At 30.9% G+C, this 11641-nt stretch overlaps 1 long non-coding RNA gene across 1 annotated transcript; it reads left to right on the forward strand.

Annotated features, from left to right (window-relative positions):
- Nucleotides 1-1439: 1439 nt before the first annotated feature.
- LOC113363867 lies at nucleotides 1440-5007 on the forward strand. The gene is made up of 3 exons (XR_003365974.1): nucleotides 1440-1528; nucleotides 4698-4802; nucleotides 4878-5007. It is a non-coding gene; the product is annotated as an uncharacterized LOC113363867 (long non-coding RNA).
- The last annotated feature ends 6634 nt before the right edge of the window (nucleotides 5008-11641 follow it).

Raw genomic sequence — 11641 nt, forward strand, 5'->3', positions numbered from 1 at the left:
TTTATACCTGCTCCGAACAAAACAATCAATCTGAATGATTTTCAATCGCATTTGTCAGGATAAGCCATGGTTCGAATATTTGATAATTTTTAGGTAGTATGCTGTGCTAAAAAGCTAACTTCATAGGGATCGTTCAAGTATTACGTAAGCAGATTTATTACAATTATTTACTCCTCCCCTCCCTTTGTCAGCAAAAGTAAGCAATATCTTACGAAAAATAAGCAAAATAAGCAAATCAATAACCCCCCGCCCCCCTATAGTGCTTATGTAATACTTGAATGGCCCCATACGAGTTCTCTTAAAAACCTTTCAAAATCAGTTTAGATTTCAACTCAAACCATCGCTGGTCCAGTTTGAAAATAATAAATAAATTCAGTAAATTCAATAAATCTGCCGCATAACTGACCAATGTTATGGCAAGGCCATGTTACGCTCCAACTTCCATTCATTATGCTACTGAATCATACTGAATACTGTTAAAATGTCATATATTTGCTGTGCATTCAGGCGGTTTACACTTGAACTGCAACGTCACTCGTATGTTATGAAGGGGTCAGAAAGGCGCTGTTATTTAAGATCGTTATTTGACATTTGTGCGGTTTCTAGGTTAAGTTCTCTATCTATCTGACAACCTGAGAAAAAACGCCTGACTGCACAGCAAGCAATCACGTAGGTTTGTCAATATTTAGTATGGAAAGTCTTCATAACATAGCCTGCCATAACATTGGTCTGTTATGAGGCAGAATTGGTCTATTAATCTAGGCAGTCGTTGGCTCTACGTCTACCTCCTTTCTTTTATCTGATATGAATTATGTCGTATTTTTATTCCCGACTCGAAAATAAACTAGACTGGCGCGTGTCAGTCGAAACTCTCTTTTTTATTTTTGAATATTTTCGAGAGTTAATTCATTTAGTTAAAAATAGGACGATATTGTATCCGAGTAATTTAAAAAGACATTATAGTTAGTCTGGAATTTCGAGTGATGCTTTTAAAGATTAAAATATATACTGGAGTTTTTTTTCGGTTGTGATTTCAGTAACTAAACATAATAGTAATACTGTAATATGATAATAATAATAAGAAAATAATATTGGTAACAATATTTAATATGAAGTTAATAATGTCTGTCTTTCAGGACACAGCAAATATTTTAATTATATCAATTCTATTCGTTTAAACATTATGCGCAAATATAAATAATATGCAAGTTCAATTTGATTGGTCAGGGTTTATAACTTGATAAGGCGATGCCAGCGCCGCAAGCGACTGTACGTCACAACTTAGCATACTAAATAAATAGCTCCTGTTTGGTTTATTAATAACTGAACCAAGTTAAAGTGTATCCAATTTAATTTAGTTTGTTTTTGAAATGAAGTGCAAAAAATATTATGTGTCAATTATGCTAAGCTTCATGAATTGAAATGCAGTCGAGTCCCTTAACGGCCCGACAGAGGGCCAAGCAGCTCCTGAAATCCAAAGAGAACTTGATCAGTAATTTTGTTATTGAGGATACCATAAAATCTAAAGGTAAAAGATGATAAAATTAAACACAATTATTAATCTAATCAAATAACAAATGTCTTTGTCATTAACATTATTATTAGTATTATCATTATTACTTATTTAAGATGTGGTACTTTTGCATTATGGACCTGTCTTCAGATGGAGCAAATATGATAAAAATAGTCTATATATATTAATCTATAATTAATATTAAATTAAGATAAACAATAAAAGTGGGTGGGGGGTAGTAATGCTAATGAAAATGAGGAAGAGATGAAAAGAGAAAGCAAAAAGATAGAAAGGAAGTAAAGAGATAGACAGGAAGTATAGAGATAGATCCGAAAGTATAGAGATAGACCGGAAGTATAGAGATAGAAAGGAAGTAAAGAGATAAAAGTAAAAAGAGATAGAAAAGAAGTATAGAGATAGACAGGAAGTATAGAGATAGACAGGAAGTATAGAGATAGACAGGAAGTATAGAGATAGACAGGAAATGTAGAGATAGACAGGAAATGAGAGATAGACAGGAATGTAGAGATAGACAGGAAGTATAGAGATAGAAAGGAAGTATAGAGATAGAAAGGATGTAAAGAGATGGACAGGATGTAAAGAGATGGACAGGATGTAAAGAGATGGACTGGATGTAAAGAGATGGACTGGATGTAAAGAGATAGACAGGAAGTATAGAGATAGAAATGATGTTAGGAGATAGAAAGGAAGTAAAGAGATAGAGAGGAAGTAAAGATATATAAGGGAAGTAAAGAGAGATATAAGAAAAAAGAGATAGAAAGCAAGTATAGAGATAGAAGGAAAGTAAAAAGGGATAGAAAAAAAGTAGATAGAGATACAAAGCTTGTGAAGATGAAAGTAGCGTTCTCACACTAATTATCTTCATTGTATTTAAATATCTATTTATGATATTTTCATATTATTAGTGGTGTGTATCGTTGTTTTTCTGTAAACAATGTATTCCAGCTTGCCATAGCAAGAGTTCAAACCTAGTTTAACAAGTTCATGACGCCTGTCGAATATTTAGAAAACATTACCAGGAAAAACGATATTTTTCCGAAAATGGAAACATCGAAATTTAATGAAGTTTATTCCTTCTGCGTGATAAAATTAAAATCAAATCTATTTAAGTTCGATGGTAATAGGTTGATCATCACTGGAATGTGGTGCTCCATTGGTGCTCTGTGGTGAAAATCTGGTTTAAATTTTTAACACATGTTGCAGATGCAGATGCGAATTATTATTACTATTTTAGTTTCGAAGTCATAATAAATTTTATTTTCTTAACTTGAACACATGCCAACAAATCTTTTCTCATTTTCATTCTACACTCGGCCGGATGTGAAATGTCACATTTGTCGAGACAAAAATATAAACATATGTATACATATATACGTATCGTCGTCTTCGCCACCCGCTCTGGATAATTTAAATTCGTATTTATACTGATATGTTTTTTTGAAAATTCCTAAACCAAATAATTTGTTTTTGGATAAATGCAGATGGTTTTAGATGGCTTGGATTGTATGAAGAATGAATTTTATCTAACTAAATGAATGATTTAATTGAATTTTTTCCAAATCCTTAAACCAAAGAATATTGGTGCATTTGATTATTGTAATCCACAACCTATTGGTCGCTTCCCGAACTGAACTCCTAGCCAATGGAAGTGAAATTAAAATATTTTATCTTCATACACTCTTATTTCCCTCATAGGTCTCCAAATTGGAAGTCCATAGCTCTAACCACTAAGCCATGGCAGTGGTTAGAGTTTTGGACTTCTTATCAGAGATCTCTGGTTTGATACCTGCCTCTGACAGCCTGATATTATTTTGGATGAATATGAATGGTTTTGGATAGTTTTGAATGCATTTGGAATGATAAGTATGGTTTGGATGAACCTAGATTGTTTTGGATAAACTTGGATCGTTTGGATTAATTTGGATGGATTTTGAGTAATTAGGATGGTTTTGGATGCATTTGGAATCATTAGGATGGTATTGGGTGAACCTGGATCGTTCTGAGTGAACTTGAATCGTTTTGGATGAATTTCGATGAATTTCTAATGATTAGGATGGTATCGAATGATTAGGATGATTTTAGAAGGATTTGGATTGTTTTCAGTGTATTTCGATTGATTTTGATGGTTTTGGATAGATCTGAATGAAATAGAATCGTTCTGGATGCATTTGGAATTATAAGGATGTTTTCGGATGGACTAGGATGATTTCTGATGAATTTTGATGGTGTTGGTTGCATTTGGAATGATTAGAATAGTTTTGGTACATGAATGATCATGATTTTGGATGAACTTGCATCGTTTTGGATGATTTTGGATCGTTTTTGAATGATTAGGATGGTTTTGGATGGACTCAGGTGCGTTTGGAATGATTAAGATGGTTTTGGATGGATGTATTTCGAATGATTAGGATGGTTATGGATGGGTCTGGATGAAATTGAATATTTGGGTGCATTAGGAATTATTAGGATGGTTTTGGATGGATTTGAATATATTATAAACGATTAGGATGATGATTAGAATTGTTTCGAATGAACCTGGTTCGTTTTGGCTGATTAAGATGGTTTTGGATGGACTTGGATGCATTTGGAATGATTAGGTTGGTTTTTAAATGCATCTGGATGCAATGGAATCGTTTTGGATGCATTTGGAATTATTAGGATAGTTTTGGATGCATTTGGAATTATTAGGATGGTTTGGATGCATTCTGATGGTTTTGGATGCATTCTGATGGTTTTGGATACATTTGGAATATTTAGGATAGTTTTGGATACATTTGGAATGATTAGGACGGTTTTGGATGAACCTGGATCGTTTTGGATGAACTTGGATCATTTGGGATGGTTTGGAATGGACTTAGATGAGTATTGGAATGATTAGCATGGTTTTGGATGAATTTTGGTGGTTTTGGGCGTATTTCGAATAATCAGGATGGTTTTCGATGGATCTGAAATGGGATCTTTTTGGGTGTATTTGAAATTATTAGGATGATTTTGGATACATTTGGAATGATTAGAATGGTTTTGGGTGGATTTTGATGGCTTTGGATGCATTTGGATACTTTTGGAATGATTAGGATAATTTTGAAAAAATCTGAGTTTATAACAATTGAATTAATGAATTAATACTTTACTTTGTTAATATTTATTTTTCTATTTTTTTCAGACGTGTGCGGTTCCGAACATCTGCCAGAAGTCGAGATCTTCAGTCTCCTCGAAGAACAGATCCCGAGATACAAATTGAGATCGGACGCTCTCACCGAATTCGCCGGTAAGTTTAGGAACTAACCTAAAACAATCATATATATACAAAACAAACATATAAATATTTATTTCTTCCTTTCAGGATACGAAAATCAGGACTGGTTCATACCCAGTCCAGCGCTTCCACCTAGTGACGCTCACGAGAAACTATCGCCTGATCAGATCAGGGAGACCCTGAATTATTTCGGTGAGTCTTTTTTTTTAATTACAAAACAATAGACCTGGTTTTGGATAAACTTTTTCTAATAGTTTACCACTTACTTATTGTAAGATGAAATAATTTTATCCTGGTGAAATCAAGCGGACAACATATATGCAATTGACTTCTTTTGTGTTCATATTATCTTATATTATACTGCAGGCAGATAATACAGAAAAGTTATCCAGGAATAGGCCTATAAATATATACTGAATTATTGAGAGAATAAATTTGGCTATAGGCGTATGGTTTTAAATGCCAGTCGTTTCTGGTAAAATATTTGGTGGCAACTATTGAATTCGGCAACATTGAGGGTTTGGGGTAGATTTGTTTAAGAACTGGAGAATTATGCAATACCACTATATATTTGGTATCAAATCTGGTCTTACGAGGAAATACTTAGTTGGAATTATCAACAAATTTCTAAAGCACCTATAATCAAAATAATAAGTTCCTGTTGAGATCTAGTGGCCAATCTCTGATAAAATGGACCATAACATATCGTTGTCATGGCAACGCTATGCTAAGCTTCTTTCTTTATATAAATTGGTAGTAAAAACTGTCAAAATGCTATGTATTTGCTCTGCGATCAGACGTTTGACACATAAAACCTAACTTTTACGTATGTGTTATCACGATACATCAGAAAAATGCAGCAGTAATGATAACATTCTTCTTTAGACGTGGGTTTGTGGGTTTTCAAGGTTAGGTTTTATATCTAAAACGCCTGACTGCACAACTGATACGCAGCATTTTGACAGTTTTCACTACGAGTTTATATGAATCTAACTTCAGGTATGTGTTTAAAACACAAATGAAAGACACATTAGAAATATGCAGTAATGATAACATTTTTTTCTCAATTTATAATTTTCTTTTTTCTCAAACAGCCATGCAGCACAATTGCTTTGGAAAAAGTTCAAAATTTTCAAAAAAAAAATCGAAATATAAAAAAAATCATTTTTCTAACCAGCTAAACTTTTCAAAAAATTTAAATTATTCAAAATCTCTTTTTTTTCAAAGTTTTCAATAAATTTTAGTTTTTTTTAATGCTAATTTATGGTACGGGAAGTTTTAGGAGTTTGCCTTAACGCACGATGCCATTACCCACTAGTTTTATCAAAAATTTTTAGGATAGTTAATAAATCAGTACTTTCGCCCAGCTTCGGCTAGACGTTAAGTTTTGTGACACCCTGTATTAATTATATTAAACATTTTCTTTGTCATGATCACTAGTTTAAGTTTAAATAAATGCGCCTGGACGAAGGCAATTTGATAATCATTGTTGAAGTCGAACAAAATTATCTTTACAATACCATTGATTATTTAATAAATTCTCAGTATATATCTTATATATAAAATTCTGTACGGGTGTATGATTTGACACTTTTCTTAAGCGGTTATTCGGATTTTGATCATTCTTTTTAGAATTTGTCAAAGAAAATTTTTAAGATTTCATAAACGATAAATATATAGTAATATTGTAGAAATAAATGGCAAAAATTACAAAAAACACTTATTGTTTGGCATTGAAACTATTTGAACCATCATCTGCTAGAAATGTCAATTCACTTGAAATTTGAATTTAGCTGAAATTATGAACCTATATAATATTAGAATATAATATATAAGAAAAATGTAATATAATCCAAAAAGCAGCTGAGATGTGCCATAAATTAGAATAATATAAGTTACAGTCATCAGTAAATGATGTGGCAGATGAAATTATGGAAATCATTTTAAAAAGTAAAGTAAACAGTCCAAAATTGCATATACCTTTTTTTTTAAACTTATACATATCGCATTTTGGTTTATTTTACTAAATTATTTAACGATACAAAAAATATTTCTATTTATTATAAAAATTGTTTAGAATTTTGTTTCATGTGTCAAAAATTCATTTGTTTGGCATTGGATATGGAATATTTAGTTGATCTTAGATTGAGTAGTGCACATATGAAGTATATTTTACAAATTAGGTCACCTAAGACTTGAACATGAACAATAATGTTTATTAAATTATTAGTAAGAAAAATGTACTTTAAAAATTGTTATTGCCAAAAAGCAACTAATATATCGTACGGGATTATGAAAATTATAGACTAAATTATTGAAGCAAATATGCCGTGTGTTAAAATCAAGTGTGATATTGTTCTTTTAACGCAGATACTATATTATTTTTTTCTGAATTTCTTATAATGCTTATGATAAGACCATAAATAAATCACAAAGGCAGGACATTAAATAGGATGTTAAAAAATTTGGAACTTTTGCATTGTATACGCGGGAACAGGACAACGTTTGTCGGGTCATCTAGTATATATATATATATATATATATATAACATAATATTATAAATTTATAATTACTTATATCATACATTGGGTGTCGACGTAACGCCATGTTTACATTTTCTTACATAACAAAGACGATGAAAATAGAAATGAATAATGTATTTACACACACTACATGTTATGCATATACATACATATATATATATATATATATATATATATATATATATATATATAAATGTGTATCTGTGTAGATTTATGTTTGTGGCATTGATTGATTTGTAAATTATGCCTCGTACTATTTTTGAATCTGTAATGACGTTCATGTACATTGTGACTGATTGATTGAAAATGAAGGATAAGACGAATTAGGCAGATCCATGGTTTGAGAATACACCCCTTATACCTTGATAATAACATAAATTCCCGCAAGAGAAACCACGTTTTCGCCAGAAAAATCGACAGGCAAATTCATGTTCTTTCGACGTTTCAAGGCATTTTTTTTATTTTTTTTTAAATTTTTTTAAATTTTTTTTTATTTCATTTTTCATTTTATTTCATTCTGAATCAAATAAATGCAATTTTGAAGGTCAGTTAATTGCTTCTTGGTCTATTTTGTATCCATGGGGCCAGTTCTCCAATAAAATAGACATTTTTTGGCAACACTCGCTTAGGGGGCATCCACTAATCACGTGAGCTAGTTTTCAAAGATTTGTGGACACCTCCTCCCCCTTGGTGATACATGGTGATATTCAAAATTACCCCCTTTCCTCCACCAAACATCACGTGTATTTTTAGTTACATGATAAAACTGTAAAATTTTTGAATTTTTGTTTTAAATGTTTGATTAAAAAAAAAATCAGTTAAAAAATAAATACATGTGATATCTTACTATACCCCTTCCTCCCTCATGTGCTATTTCGTGATTTTCTGTCAACCCCCCCCCCCCCTACTCCTAAAAACCTCACGTGATTAATGGACGGCCTCCTAATAACTGTGTATTTGCTGTGCAATCAGGTGTTCTATATTAGATATAGAACTTAACTTCACGTATGTGTTGTGTAATCAAGGGCATATTAGAAAGATGCACTTATGATAACATTATGCGTTTGACCTTTGTGCGCTTTTTAGATTATATTTTATATGTGAAACGCCTCACTTCACAGCAATAACAACGCTATGGTACATTTCTATTTGATCGGCGAATTTTCCTAAAGGAATCAATGTAATATATTGATAGATCATATTAAGTATTCATAAACCATAACAAATAATGAGAGATAACATTAGATCATTTCAAATCACAGATAAAAATAATAATAATAATAATGGTGGTCTACCCGAAGGCAGGTCCATTGTGTGAGAGCCATCACAAATAAGTGATTTCTTTACCTCTTCTATCATGCCCATTACCACTATTCCCTCCTCTCCCTTTTCTCAGGCATTTTTCTTTCCAAACATTTGCTTTCATGCTTCCTGATCCTGTTCTTCGGCTTTCACTTCCCTGCATTTACTCTTCTCACGTAAGTTGTCAACCATCTGCATTCTTCTTCTTCCCATTTCTTTCAGTCTTTCTATTTCATTTTCGACTACGTCTTTATCTTTTCTACTTCTATTTTACGTCTACGAGTGTAGATGGCACTCTGTTTGCAGAATAGGCTTCTCTAGGGGAATCATAGATGTTTCAGGTTAAATCACGATAGAACACATTATATCATAATAGATTCTAATTTATCACGATATATTGATAGATTATGATAAATCAATAGGATAGATCATATCGCGACAGAAGTCTATAACGCCATCTATATTTGAGAACCGATAATACTTTCTTGCCAATCCAATCTAAATGCAGATAATTATTATGCAAAATTTTCCAGTTATTGTCCGAGTTGACCATGTGCAACATGATATAGATATATTAATTTATATATATATATATATATATATATATATATATATATGTATGTATTTATGTATCTATGTATATATGTATATCATGCACCCACCCACAATTACTTTCTTTTTCATCAGCAAACATAACACACATAACACTGCATAACATTAGCGAAGAAAACAATCACACTATAAATAATGTGAGAGTCTTGATCGATTTTTCTCAAAAAAAAAAAAAAAAACTAGTGGGGTGCATGGCATCGTGCCTTAAGCCAAATTGCTGGAACTTCTTGTACCATAAATTAAATTTTTAAAAACTTTTGTTAACGTCGTTTATCTCTATTAACGCACCTCATATCTAATTACTCTTTCATTGTCTCTAATTACACTCTCTACAATATTCATCTCTATATCACTAATTATCTCCCACAAGATATAATTTAATTGGACTCATTTTTCTTTTGTTATGTTATCCATATGCCAACGCCATCTATATATCGCTAACACTTTACAATTTTTTGAAAACTTTTTAAAATATCTTTGAATATTTTGATTTTTTTTTAACTTTGACCTTTTTAAAAAGCATTTGAATTTATTTCATATTTTGAATTTTTTTTAAATTTGATTTTTTTTTTCAAAACAATTGTGCTGCATAGTTGTTATACAGACGAAGCGCGTAAGCGCCGCGCTGAACATTATAAATCTTAGTACGTAACCCTTAGAAATGCAAACAAAATTTGTACTTATTATTAAAATATCTGATAAGTTGAAGTGAATATGTCTAATGATCATTTTTAACCGCCAATTCGCAATTTTTTTGCTTTTTTATTGGATTTTCGAAAGTTCTAGACATGGCTCCCAAGAAATTTTACCAGTTGTTTATTTCCTCAATTTAAGTAAAATGTTTTTTGAATCATTGAAATCGGACGCACCGTTCTCTCAAAAACTGAATTAACATTCTTATCTCTTTTTGCCTCGTATCTTCAAAACTGCTGGACCTGTCATTGCCAAAAACTAATCACCACTTCTCTTCATTATTACAAATTAAATGTTTTTTGAATCATTCGAATCGGACACTCCGTTCTCTCAAAAACTTTATTTCTATTTTCTGCACACTTTGCTCTATATCTCCAAAACCGCTGGAACTGTCTTTGTCAAAAAATAATCAGCGCATCTCCCTGTCTATAGGAATCGAATGTTTCATCATTCAAATCGGTTGATCCATGCTCCCGAAAAACGTGGACGAAAAACTGTACCCACACATACATACACACACATCCATTTTTTCTAAGGCGAGCCAAAATGTTCAGAAACCTCTGAAACGTGAAGATATGCGAAAAACTTCATTTTTGATTTTTGGACTATTACAATAACTTAACCTCCGGGAAGTTAAAAATGAACAAAATCTTATTAATTAATTGAATTCAATAATAATTAATAATGTCTTAATTTTTTATAATAATGTAATTTATTTATTATTATATAACATAATACAAAAACAATAAAATAATGCGTAATAACTTGTTTGCACAATAATAATAAATATTATTATAATAATAATAGAGACGAAATTATAACACAAATTGCTATATTACTGAGTTTTAATGACGTTTTTATTATTTTTATATTTAAATATTTGATTTTTTTATCTAAATAATCCAAAATGACTTATTTCTGTGTATGTGGTTTGTATCTATCTTTGAATATATATATATATATATATATATATATATATATATATATATATATATATATATTTCGACAATTGTCAATAAAAATGTATAATTTACTCCGTTGAGTAAATTTCGGTCGCGGGCTCTCCGTCTATGTCGCATTAGTCATGCTCGAAATGTTACCAAATCGATAATTGATCGGGGAAAGTCGAGAATTTGCATATTCTGGGCAACACTATTAGGGATTTCCATTAAATATCGATCAACGAAGAAAATATTTTTGTGAAATATGTAATTTTGTATTTTTTAGATATACAATTTAAAAAAGAGACCGGAAAGAAAATTTAGGTCTTGTTTTCTAAACTTGTTCTTGTTTTTCTCTTACACATAGATGGCATTGTGTCTAAAAATATTTCCTATACAGGGTGTTCTTGAACTTAGCGTCAAGAGTTTTTGAAAAGAAGGTTTCGAAGATCGAGAAAAAAAGTTTTAAAAAATACCATTTGGTGGTCGATATTCTGTAATTTGAATCAACTGATATGAATATTATTATATCAAAAACTTTCAAGATATTTCAAAGTTTTAAAAATATACAAAAACAAAAAATCGAAACAGTTTAGTTTTCAAAAAGATAGTATTTTCACAAAGGCATTTTTTTTTAATATTCAAATTTTTCAAAGGTTTCAAAATCTTTCAAAAGTGTTACAAAAAATAAAAATTCTCAAAATAAATCTAATTTATTTTTGAGGTTTATAATGTTTGTCCATTACCTTTTATAATTATT

This window comes from Ctenocephalides felis, unplaced genomic scaffold, assembly GCF_003426905.1.
Source record: "Ctenocephalides felis isolate EL2017-DRISC unplaced genomic scaffold, ASM342690v1 CF-g0.4_SCAFFOLD_00845, whole genome shotgun sequence".
Lineage (NCBI taxonomy): Eukaryota > Metazoa > Arthropoda > Insecta > Siphonaptera > Pulicidae > Ctenocephalides > Ctenocephalides felis.